Consider the following 12,541-nt stretch of genomic DNA (forward strand, 5'->3'; position numbering starts at 1 on the left):
GATATTTTCATGTTATTTTCTACACTCTACAAAAACATTGATCTCGACAATATAAAAATCATGCCAACATTATAAATCGGCTAATAACAATATTTTTTACTCTGTATTTCTTCTTTTAAGCTCTGGAAGGCATCAATCATGATCAAAAAAATATTAGAATTATACTGGAAGACGTCAATCATGATCAACAAGACATAAGAATTATACAAGTTTTACTAATGCAATTTAGATTTTTTAGTACTTGCGTTTTAGTCAAGTCACTTTTATTCGCTCTTTTTACCATTTCACACAATCTCGTTCAACCATCTTCTATATTTGAACCCTGTAAAATGATAAACTATATACCTTCACTATAGTATTATTCATCGCTTATCCCAAATCAAACATTAACTTAAGATACCATAATTCAACATAGTCTATTCGGATTTTAAACATGTCCATCCATCCAACTTCTTGCTTAAAGTCCTAGTCCATGATACTCCTGACATTATCATTTATGTTAAATGCATATAGTCTAAGTCTAGTTGCTACAAAATAACCTTAGCTTACCTCTTAGATGAAATACACTGATACGGAGAGGAGTAAGTTGTCCCACATGTGCTAGACATATTCTCATCTTAGGTTTCATCTGGGTGAGTCTCAAAATCGCTTTCATGAACCTTGATCTTTAAAATCTCATGGTTGGAAAGATAGGATTTTTCAGGGCATTTTTGGAGGGTGGGGGAGACTTAGGAAAATAAAAAAGGTTTTTAAAAATCCCTCAACTGGAACACTATTTTTTACCGCTGCAGCAATAAATATACCGCTACAACAATTAATAGACCATTGCAGTGGTTACCAGCAGTCTGACCAAGTCCGTTATTGGGCCTTTTGGATCAATTGCCTTAGGCTCCTATTTTCTCCTCAATTTAAATTTTTCCCAATCCATTTGAAGCCTAATTATTATAAATTATTTTTAGGACATTTCACACATAACAATGATTTGGGTCATTACACTAGATACTAATTTATCTAGTGTTCATCATCGAACATCCTAAAGGTAAGGTCTAAACAATTGCACGAGTGCTCGACGAAACTTAACACAACAAGACCTTATGAAAATCATTTTCATGAGCATTCGATGGATATTTAAATATGATAAGTTACTAGGAGGATTAATTAACATATGTTTGCTCATTATATGTCCATGTTCCTTAATAGGCAACTATTAAAACACTGCCTAATCTAGGCCCAACAGTTATCCCTACATCCTTCCCCGAGAAGGAGCACACATCAATTATTGGAATGACTACCCAAACATCGTATGTTATCTTAAACCATGGAAGTTGAAATAAAGTTGGTTTCAAAAAATTTTACCGCTGCACTCGTAACCAACAACAGCAGTGGTTCGCGACAGTTAAGTAGGGGAAAAACTTTATTTCCCCATTTTTCACTCACAACTCTATCAACTCTCTCAGTAAAAATATTCCTCCATCATGAATTTAAGGTAACTTCTTTGTCTTTTCTACTTATTTTATATAGTTCTCATTATAGAATCATAAAATTATGTTAGAAAAGAGAGAGCTAAATGGGTTTGAGTGTAACATTTTAAAGTTGTTTTTTATGGTGTTTTTAAACATAGTAGTTGGCATGCTAAGTCCCCTTACATTTTCAACGCTCCTACAACATTTAGGATGTAAGATTAACTTAGTTCATGGTAGATTTCGACCATGGAAGGGATAAAAGATGAAGGGTCATCTTTTCTAATACTTTTTTTCTATTTGGGTTTGATTTCGAGTATTTCACACACCAATTTAAGTTAAAAAGGTTCACTTACACTTTTTCAAGCTCGATCTATGCTTAATTTTTAAAAGTTTGAAGAAAAATTAAAAATCCATCATGGGAGAGGAGGTTGGCAGGTTGAACATGATGAATTATTGTAGCAGTAAGTTTACCACTACAGCGGTATCACTGTAGTAGTAAATACCACTATTGCAATACCACTGCAGTGTTAATAGGTAGTGTGGCCCCAGTTCTGCATTTTTCTAGAAAACTTTGAATTTTATTTCCCTTTCTTAGTGTTTAAACATGGTTCTAACTGGTTTCTGTGGTATTTCTATAATCATAATGGCATAACAATCTATCTACTATAGATTTTTCGACGTTACTAGCCACACCTGGTATGAAGCGGGGTAGCTTAATAAGAACTTCTTTCGTGAGCGAGAATTTGTGATAGACGAGGTAGAGGATGGGTTGCTTGAATTCAGCGATCAACTAAAACATTTGGGCAGGAGTTCCTAATCGAGCTGGTCCCATAGTGTTCCCTGGCTTGGTCTAGAAATTTTATGGAATACTTCCTATAGTGGAGTGTATAGTACATTTCCCTACCATTCTCATTCCAGAAAAGAATGTGCCCGTTGACATCACTACTATCAATGAGATCTTAAGGGTTCCTAACCCCTTTAATACAAACTTTGAGGCCAAAATTCAAGAGTAAAAATTTGAGGTGGGTAGCTCAGTAGTTAGCGCCCGAGGTTAAGTTTATTAAAGTGAAATGGTCCAATCAGAAGGGGACTAATAGTGCATAGTTTTCACTTGAGGCTAAGATTTGGTTGTTATTGGTGTCCCAAAGGATCCATTCTTTGGGAAATATTATGGACGTAGTGTTCTACTAGGCTATGGTGGTGGCATTTTCTATGGTTGGGATCAATATAAATGTGGGGACTTAGATTATGGATGAGTGGCAGTTTTTCTATGCTAGGGAGAGGTCTCTAAGAGATCTTTCTTTACTTTCTTGATTACGAAGATGTGTAACCAGGTGAGTGTTGCCCAGATAGTCCATGATGTTTGGGAGAATTGCAACATACTGTACAAACCCCTTAGATAATGGAGTACCTAAGGTAGAAGCTTGAAGAAAATAAAGATGGGATAGAAGAGTGAGAGAATCAGAGCTGGTAGAATTGGAGGGGCTCCCCATTCTAAGAGACCCGTTCCTCCTTATGATTGGGTGGCTAGTCTTGCTGCTATGCGAGGATGCATGGAAATGAATCAAATGCCCTAACCAGGTTTGGATTCTTTGACCCCTATGATCTTAGGCGTATTTATACTCCCAACTACATTATCTATGCATGTTTAGCTTAGTTTTGAGGACTTCTTGATGTGCTTAGTGATGTATTAAGGGTTTAATTATTTATTTATGTGTTAAGTTGTAAGACCCTGCAAAATTCTCTTATAGAATGAGCCTTAGAGCATGTCAAGTGAGGCGTAATTTCGGCCTTAAAAGATTGGGAAGTGACTTCCTAAGTTATTTTTGTATTAACTATATAGAATTTCCCTAATTTTGACTTTTTATCACATGGTAAATTTGATAATCTTTCCATCGATATAAGATTTATCCAAATTCGATACCCGAGCAAGAAGTTATGGATAATTTAAGTCCTAGTCATAAAACAACGTCATTTTAGTGCTTGGCGCATCGTGGAGAGGGTCTATTTGACCATTGTCAAATTCCAGTGGAACTCCACGATAGTGACGAGTCGTGGAGGACCCCAATTTCCCAATAGTCAATTTCCAGTGGCCTAGCATGATTGTGACGCATCGCGTGAAAGTTCCAAGTCCCAACTAGTAGGACAACGCGATGGCTCCGCATCGCGGTGACTCCTAGATTCCCATTTGTCAATTTCTAGTGAGCCACCGTGATGTGGTGCATCGCGGTGGCCCATAAAATTGAGTTCCCAGTTTAATTTTTCCAGCTTCGTACAGAAGTCAAAAAGGGCACTTTGAACCTTTTCCAAGCCTCTTAAACCGTGCAAACATCAGAATTTAGGGCCACTACAAGCATCATATGAGATTTTCTCACAATTTCCCTCAACCAAAAACCCTAAGTATCTAGATCCTCTTCTAAAAATCTCAAGGATTCACCATAGATTTTCTAAATTGAGTCAAGATTCAAGGTTCTCAAGTCAAGGGCTTCAAGAACCCACATTAAGAGTACGAATAGAGTCCCAAAAGCGAGAGTTCATCCAAAGCTTCTAATTCAAGGTATGTGGGATTTGAACAAGAACACTCCTTTCGTTCTTGTGCCTAAATTATTGATTTTTATTAAAAAAATTCATATTCTTGCAAGTGGGTTTATACCCAAATTACTTTATTTTGAGATTATGAGATTACGAGTCGTTCAAGTCTTGATTTGCATAATTATTTCACTATTGTATGACATGAGTTGAGAAATTATGCTATGAGTTGCACATCCTTATATCGATTTTGTGTTTCAAGATTGATGTCATGATTTAAGCTTTATTATGAAACTAAGATTATTTGAGCATAAGTATAAGTTTTAAAACAAGTATGAGTTTTGATGTTTCTTGAAGAGTATGTTGTTGAGTATGATTCAATCAACGTGTACTTTGATTTTAAAGGAAGATTATTTTTTAGCCTGAGTTAAGACAGTAATCCACATTATTCAGCCTTTATGATTTAAAGCTACGCGAATTATAATTTGGTCTTCACTATAGACCCTTGAGTTGTTTAGAGATGGATTTTCTAAGAGTTCTGGGCTGAGTATAGGAGTAGTATTTAGCACCGAGTTGGGTATAATTCTGAGGTCTAATACCCCAGAACTATATGCAATCATAGGACTGAGATTTATAGGCTCAAGGCTGAGATAGTGATCACTGAGTTGAGGTTATACTCCCTGGAAAGAGTATGATGCCTCTCCCCAACGTGAGATTTCTTCCTTAGGAGGACAAGACATTGGACTCCATATAGCTCACATGGTTTATGTCGGTTAGAAGAAACTCCCGAGTTTCCAAAGTAAAGTAATTCCAAGAGTCACAGAGTTCCCAAGTCTTAAAGTTTCAAAGAGTCCTGAGTCCTTGAGTTTTGAAGAAGTTTTACTCTCTATAAGATAAAAGTATAAGTTTGAAAGCATTGTTTAAAGTCCCTTTAACCTTCAAGTATTAAGAATAAGAGTAGAGTAGAGATTTTTTTAAAAGTCAAGCATAATGAATCGCGAGATTTGTGTTACATGCTTTATTATACATGATTTATGAGCTTTACATTTTTAGACTTATTCAAGCTATGTGTGTCATTCCTAATTGTATGTGTGATTTGATGAAAGAGTATTGATATTATTTTACATAAATGTATACACCCCCATATACTCAGTACATTCCCAAGTGCTGATCCACGTATACGTCTATGTGCTATATTTTCTTATAATCTAGGTTTAGGTGCTCATTCCAAGCCTCGTCAGTAATTTTTGAGTACCTTTTGTCTACATCTTCATAGTGGTGATTCCTCATGGTTCGAGGACCTATCTTTAGACTTTTCAGTACTTTAGTAGATATATTATGGCTTTCAGCTCAGTTTGAGTCAGTTAGGGACCTGTCCCAATGGCTCTCTAGTTCATGGAGTAGTAGAGACTTTGTCAGACTAGTTATCAGATTGTTAGTATGTTAAGATTTCCAGTATTGTGGTCGTTTGGACCAAATATTTTCCTTATATTTCCTATCATTTGATATGACAACATTAGTGTTTTATTTATTTCATCTCAAAGTAAGTTATTATATGTAGTAACAGGCTCAAAGGGTTAGCTTGGGGCTACTTGTAGCTTTAAGCACCGGGTGACGTCTCGGGAACCATTTTTGAGCTGTTACAAACTTGGTATCAAAGCCTAAGGTTTAAGAAATCCTAGGGAGTTTGACAAGTCACATTATGTATAGTCTTGATCATCGGTGTGTAGCGCGCCACATTTATAAACAAGAGGCTACGAAATATTTTAGGAAAAAGTTGTTTCTTTCTTTTAGATTCTATCATGCCTACAGTTTTCCCTCTCATCTAATAATTTATGCTCTCCTATTTCATAAAATGCCTCCCCGAAGAGTGAATGCCTACAGAAATAATAATAAGCAACACTAGCCTATTGATCCCTTGAATGAGACCGTGTCTTATTCTGAGTTTCGGGCGGCCTTTCAGGTGTTAGCCCAAGTAGTCACCGGCAATGTTCAGGCTAATAACCAGGCCGCAGTTCTAAATCAGCAGGGAGGTGATTTAGCTATTTCTAGGATTCATGATTTCATGCGGATGAATCCACCAGAGTTTTATGGGTCTAAGGCAGGTGAGGACCCACAGTTATACCTTTAGGAGGTGAGAAAGATCACACAGGTGATGCATGTTTTTGAGGAAGAATGTCTTAAGCTAGCATCTTACAGGTTGAAAGACATTGCTTATGATTGGATTGTATCATGGAGTAAGGATAGAGGTGAGGATTCTACTCCTCTGACTTGGCAGGTGTTCCAAGATGCATTCTTGGACAATTCTTTCTACTTAAGATGAGAAAAGCAAAGATTGAGGAGTTTATGAACTTAAGGAAAGGATCCATGACTGTTAAGGAGTACTGCTTGAAGTTCAACCAGTTAGCTAAGTATGCTCCTGATTTGATTGCTGATACCCGAGCTAGTATGAGCAAGTTCATGACAGGTATTTCTGATTTGGTACTTAAAGAGTGTAGGACTACAATGTTGAATAGGGATATAGATCTGTCTAAGTTGATGATACAAGCAAAGATGATAGAGGCAAACAAAATAAGGGAGAGAGATAGAATGAGGGGTAACAAGAGGGCTAGGTCTAAGCAGCATGAGTATAGTCAGGCTAGGTCCCACAGAAGGAATCGCCCAACGTTCCAGGGCCATCTGTCTATGCCTGCACCATCATCAGTTAGTGCTCCTACACCTAGAGGTAGGTAGGAGCAGGGGAATAGACCTTCTATGTCTAGATCGCAGAATAGTGTGAGTAATAGACCTAGTAGTCCTTTGTGTACTAAGTATGATAGGGACCATCCTGGTGAGTGCTTAGCTATCAGAGGGGTTGTTTTGGTTTTGGCAAGCTAGGCCACAGACTTAGAGATTGTTCGCATGCTAGGCAAGGGAACAGAGATGTTCGACCTCAGACACAGACTACTAGTACACCAGCTCCTGTAGCCTATCCCGTCCCTGCTCAGGGCTCTTCATCTAGCACTGCTGGCAGTCAGTGCCAGAACAGATTCTATGCCTTACCATCCCATCAAGAGTAGGAGGACTCTCCTGATCTAGTTACTAGTATGCTCTGTGTCTTTTGCTTTGATGTTTTTGTGTTGTTAGACCCCGGGTTAATTTTCTCTTATATAACCCCATTAGTAGCTGTGAATTTTGAAATGATTCCTGAGCCTTTCTTAGTTTTCACTCCAGTAGGGGAGTCAGTTGTTGCTAAGCAAGTGTATAAAGATTGTCCTATTACTGTTCTTCATAGAGTCATATTTGTTGACTTGATAGAATTGGACATGGTGGATTTTGACCTTATTCTGGGTATGGACTGGCTTTATTCTTGTTATACGGCTATAGAGTGTCGTACCGTGTAGTCAAGTTTCAATTTCCTGATGAACCAGTTTTCGAGTGGTCTGTGAGTTCAGTATGTCCCAAGAGTCATTTCATCTCCTATCTCAAAGCCAGAAAGCTTATATCTAAAGTTTGCATCTATCACCTAGTTAGAGTCAAAGAAACTAAGTCCGAGGCTCTAACTATTTAGTCAGTCAACATTGTTAATAAGTTTCCTGATGTTTTTCCGAAAGACCTTCCAGGGGTACCTCCTGATAGAGAGATAGAATTTAGGATTGACCTTCTTCTTGACACTCAACCTATTTCTATTCGTCATACCGTATGACACCTGTAGAGCTTAAGGAGTTAAAGGAGAAACTCAAAGATCTTTTAGATAAAGGTTTTATAAGGCCTAGTGTCTCTCCTTGGGGCGCACCTGTCCTGTTCATACATATAAATATAAATATAAATATAAATATAAATATAAATATAAATGTGTATCAAACAGCCATGGTGAGGTGATGGCAATTTATATGCTACTGCCATTCTCTTTCCATAAAAGTTAATTAACGGAAAGGAAAATATATGAAAAGAAAATATATGCTAGTGTCATTTCATTATGTAATTTTCAAGTAAAGAAGGATGGTTCTTTGCGTATGTGCATTGACTATCGTCAGCTTAATAAGGTCACAGTAAAAAATAAGTATCCTCTTTCGAGAATTGATGACTTGTTTGTCCAGTTGCAAGGTGCAAGTTATTTCTCCAAGATAGACCTTAGATCCGGCTATCATTAGCTTAAAGTGAGGGAATGTAATATCCAAAGGTAGCCTTCCAAACCCGTTATGGTCACTTTGAAATTCTAGTCATGTCTTTTGGGCTAACCAATGTCCCAGTGGCCTTTATGGACCTCATGAATTGAGTGTTCAAGCAATATCTTGATATGTTTGTCATTGTTTTCATAGATGATATCCTTATGTACTCCAGTACTGAGAACGACTATGCATATCATCTTAGAATTGTCTTACAAACTCTTATAGATCACCAGTTGTTCACCAAATTCAATAAGTGTGAATTTTTGTAAGATCAGTAGCCTTTTTGGGTTATATTATTTCAGCCGAAGGCATTAGAGTTGATCCCCAAAAGACAAAAGCTGTAAGAAATTGGCCTGAAGTTTCTTGGGTCTAGTTGGCTACTACCGCTATTTTATTGAAGGTTTCTTTTCTATTGCATCTCCCACGACCCGATTGACCCAAATAAAAGTTAAGTTCTAGTGGTCAGATTCCTGTGAGAAGAGTTTTTAGGAGTTGAAGACTCGACTTACTTCAGCCCTATGTTGACTTTGACTGATGGTACAGATGGTTTTATGGTGTATTGTGATGCCTCCAGAGTTGATTTGGGTTGTGTGTTAACGCAAAGAGTTAAGGTTATAGCCTATGCCTCTAGGAAATTAAAGCCACATGAAAAGAACTATCCAACCCATGATCTTGAGTTAGCTGTTGTAGTCTTTGCTTTGATAATATGGAGACACTATCTTTATGGTGTTCAAGTTGATATGTTTACTAATCATAAAATTTTGTAATATGTGTTTACCCAAAGAGAGTTGAATCTTAGGTAGAGGAGGTGGTTAGAGCTGATAAAAGACTATGATATGAGTATGTTGTATCACCCGAGCAAGGACAATGTAGTGACAGATACCCTTAGCAAGTTGTCCATGGGTTGTTTTACTCATATAGCGGAAGGTAAGAAAGAGTTAGTTCGTGATGTGCATTTTCTGGCTAGAATGGGTGTTAGATTGCTTGATTCTGCTAAGGGAAGTACTTTGGTGCAAAATAGCTCTGAATCCTCTTTAGTTTCGAAAGTAAAAGAGAAGCAAGACTTAGATGATAGTTTGGTCAGACTAAAGGGGTCATTTAAGGACTAAAAGGTAGAGGTTTTCTCCCAAGGGGGGAGATGGTGTGCTGATATTGCAGGGTAGATTGTATGTTTTGTGTGTTGATGATCTAAGGTAAATAATTATGGCTGAAGCGCATGGCGCGTGATATTCTATTCATCCTGGCACTACCAAGATGTACCGCGACTTGCGGGAAATCTATTAGTGGAGTGGTTGAGGATGGATATAGCTGAGTTTGTAAAAAGGTATGCAACATGCCAACAGGTTAAGGTAAAATGCTAAAGACCTGGTGGTATAATGCAAGAGTTTGGTATACCCACTTGGAAATAGGAAGAGGTGAATATGGACTTCGTGACTGGTTTACCTCTTTCACATCTTCATCATGATTCTATTAGGGTTGTTGTAGACAGGCTGACTAAGTCTGCGTATTTCTTGCCTGTGTCTACATCTTAAACAACTGAGGATTATGCTAGATTGTATATTCCGGAGTTGGTCAGGTTGCATGGAGTCCCCTTGTCTATCATTTTAGATAGGGGTACTCCGTTCACTTCTCTGTTTTGGAGAGCTTTCCAGAGTAGTCTTGGCACCCAAGTTCATTTGAGTTCCGCGTTTCATCTGCAAACTGATGGTTAGGGTGAGAGGACCATCCAAACTTCGAAAGATATGTTGAGGGAATGTACTCTAGATTTCAAAGATAGTTAGGATGAGCATTTGTCACTGATTAAATTTGCATATAACAATAGTTACTATGCTAGCATCAACATGGCACCATTTGAGGCTTTGTATGGTAGGAGATGTAGATCACCCATAGGTTGGTTTGAAGTGGGTGAAGCTACTTTGGTTAGACCTGATGCAGTATTTGAGGCTATGGAGAAGGTGAATTTGATTAGAGAAAGGTAGAAGACAGCTCAGAGTCGTCAAAAGTCATACGCCGATGTGAGGAAAAGGGATCTTGAGTTTGAGGTGGGTGATTTGGTGTACTTGAAGATTTCACCTATGAAAGGGGTGAAGATATTTGGTAGAAAGGGAAAGCTTAGCCCCCGTTATGTAGGCCCCTATAGAGTCTTGAGCCGTGTTGGTAAAGTAGCCTATGAAGTTGAGTTTCCCGCAAGTTGTTAGCCGTTCATCCTATTTTTCATATCTCCATGCTTAAAAATCATATTGGTGAGTTCATTGTAGTATATCCTTCAGAGAGTGCTGATATTCAGTATAGTGTTTCATTTGATGAGATTCCTATTGAGATTCTAGATTTTTAGATCCGTAGACTGAGGAACAAAGAGGTTCCCTTGGTCAAAGTTTTGTGGAGGAACCAGTCAGTTGAGGGCGCTACTTGGGAGGCAGAAGCAGACATGCGATCTAAGTACCCACACCTCTTTTTCACGAGTTCAGATCAAGCCGAAGGTAATATTCTTCGTTAATTCAGCCCTTCTAATCTAAATTTTCAGCTATACATCTACCCTTGTTAAGTTCATGCATTCTCTAAAGTATTCAAGAGTTTAGAAAGACATAGAGCCCATTTAGCAAATTGCTTCAGCAATGTGTACTCAGTTTTTCCTGTGTTCTTAGTCTAACTAGCGATATTCGAGTACGAATGTTTTAAAGGGGAATATATTGTAAGACCCCGCAAAATTCTCTCATAGAATAAGCCTAAGCGTGTGTCAAGTGAGGCATAATTTCGACCCTAAAAGATTGAGAAGTGACTTCTAAGTTAGTATTGTATTAACTATATAGAATTTCCCCAATTTTGACTTTTTATCACATTGTAAATTTGATAATCTTTTCGTCAATATAAGATTTGTCAAAATTCAATATTCGGGCAAGAAGTTATGGATAATTTAGTCCTAGTCGTAAAACAGCATCATTTTAGTGCTTGGCGCATCGTGGAGAGGGTCTATTTGACCATTGTCAAATTCCAGTGGAACTCCATGATAGTGGCGAGTCGCGGAGGACCCCAATTTCCCAATAGTCAATTTTCAGTTGCCTAGCACGATTGTGATGCATCATGCTAAAGTTCCAAGTCCCAACCAGTAGGACAATGCGATGGCTCCGCATCGCGGTGACTCCTAGATTCCCATTTGACAATTTCCAATGAGCCACCGCGATAGTGGTGCATTGCGGTGGCTCATAAAATTGAGTTCCTAGTTTAATTTTTCCAGCTTCGTACAGAAGTCAAAAAGGGCACTTTGAACCTTTTCCAAGCCTCTTAAACCGTGCAAACAACAGAATTTAGGGCCACTACAAGCATCATATGAGATTTCTCACAATTTTCCTCAACCAAAAACCCTAAGTATCTAGATCCTCTTCTAAAAATCTCAAGGATTCACCATAAATTTTCTAAATTGAGTCAAGATTCAAGGTTCTCATGTCAAGGGCTTTAAGAACCCACATTCAAGAGTACGAATAAGGTCCCAAAAGCGAGATTTCATCCAAAGCTTCTAATTCAAGGTATGTGGGGTTTGAACAAGAACACTTCTTTCAATCTTGTGCCCAAATTGTTGATTTTTATTCAAAAAATTCATATTCTTGCAAGTGGGTTTATACCCAAATTACTTTATTTTGAGATTATGAGATTACGAGTCGTTCAAGTCTTGATTTGCATAATTATTTCACTATTGTATGACATGAGTTGAGAAATTATGCTATGAGTTGCACATCCTTATATCGATTTGGTGTTTCAAGATTGATGTCATGATTTAAGCTTTATTATGAAACTAAGATTATTTGAGCATGAGTATAAGTTTTAAAACAAGTATGATTTTTGATGTTTCTTGAAGAGTATGTTGTTGAGCATGATTCAATCAATGAGTACTTTGATTTTAAAGGAAGATTATTTCTGAGCCTGAGTTAAGATAGGAATCCATATTATTCAGTATTTAAGATTTAAAGCTAAGAGAATTATAATTTGGTCTTCACTATAGACCCTTGAGTTGTTTTGATTTGGATTTCCTAAGAGTTCTGAGCTAAGTGTAGGAGTAGTATTTAGCACCCAGTTGGATATTATTATGAGGTCTCATACCCCAAAACTACGTACCATCGTAGGACTGAGATTTATGGGCCCGAGGCTGAGATAGTGATCACTGAGTTGAGGTTATACTCCCTGGAAAAAGTATGACGCCTCTCCCCAATGTGAGGTTTCTTCCTTAGGAGGATAAAACGTTGGATTACATGTAGCTCACATGGTTTATGTTTGTTAGAAGAAACTCCTGAGTTTCCAAAATTATGTAATTCCAAGAGTCACAGAGTTCCCAAGTCTTAAAGTTTCAAAGAGTCCTGAGTCCTTGAGTTTTGAAGAAGTTTTACCCTCCATGAGATAAAAATA

This window comes from Capsicum annuum, chromosome 1, assembly GCF_002878395.1.
Source record: "Capsicum annuum cultivar UCD-10X-F1 chromosome 1, UCD10Xv1.1, whole genome shotgun sequence".
NCBI lineage: Eukaryota > Viridiplantae > Streptophyta > Magnoliopsida > Solanales > Solanaceae > Capsicum > Capsicum annuum.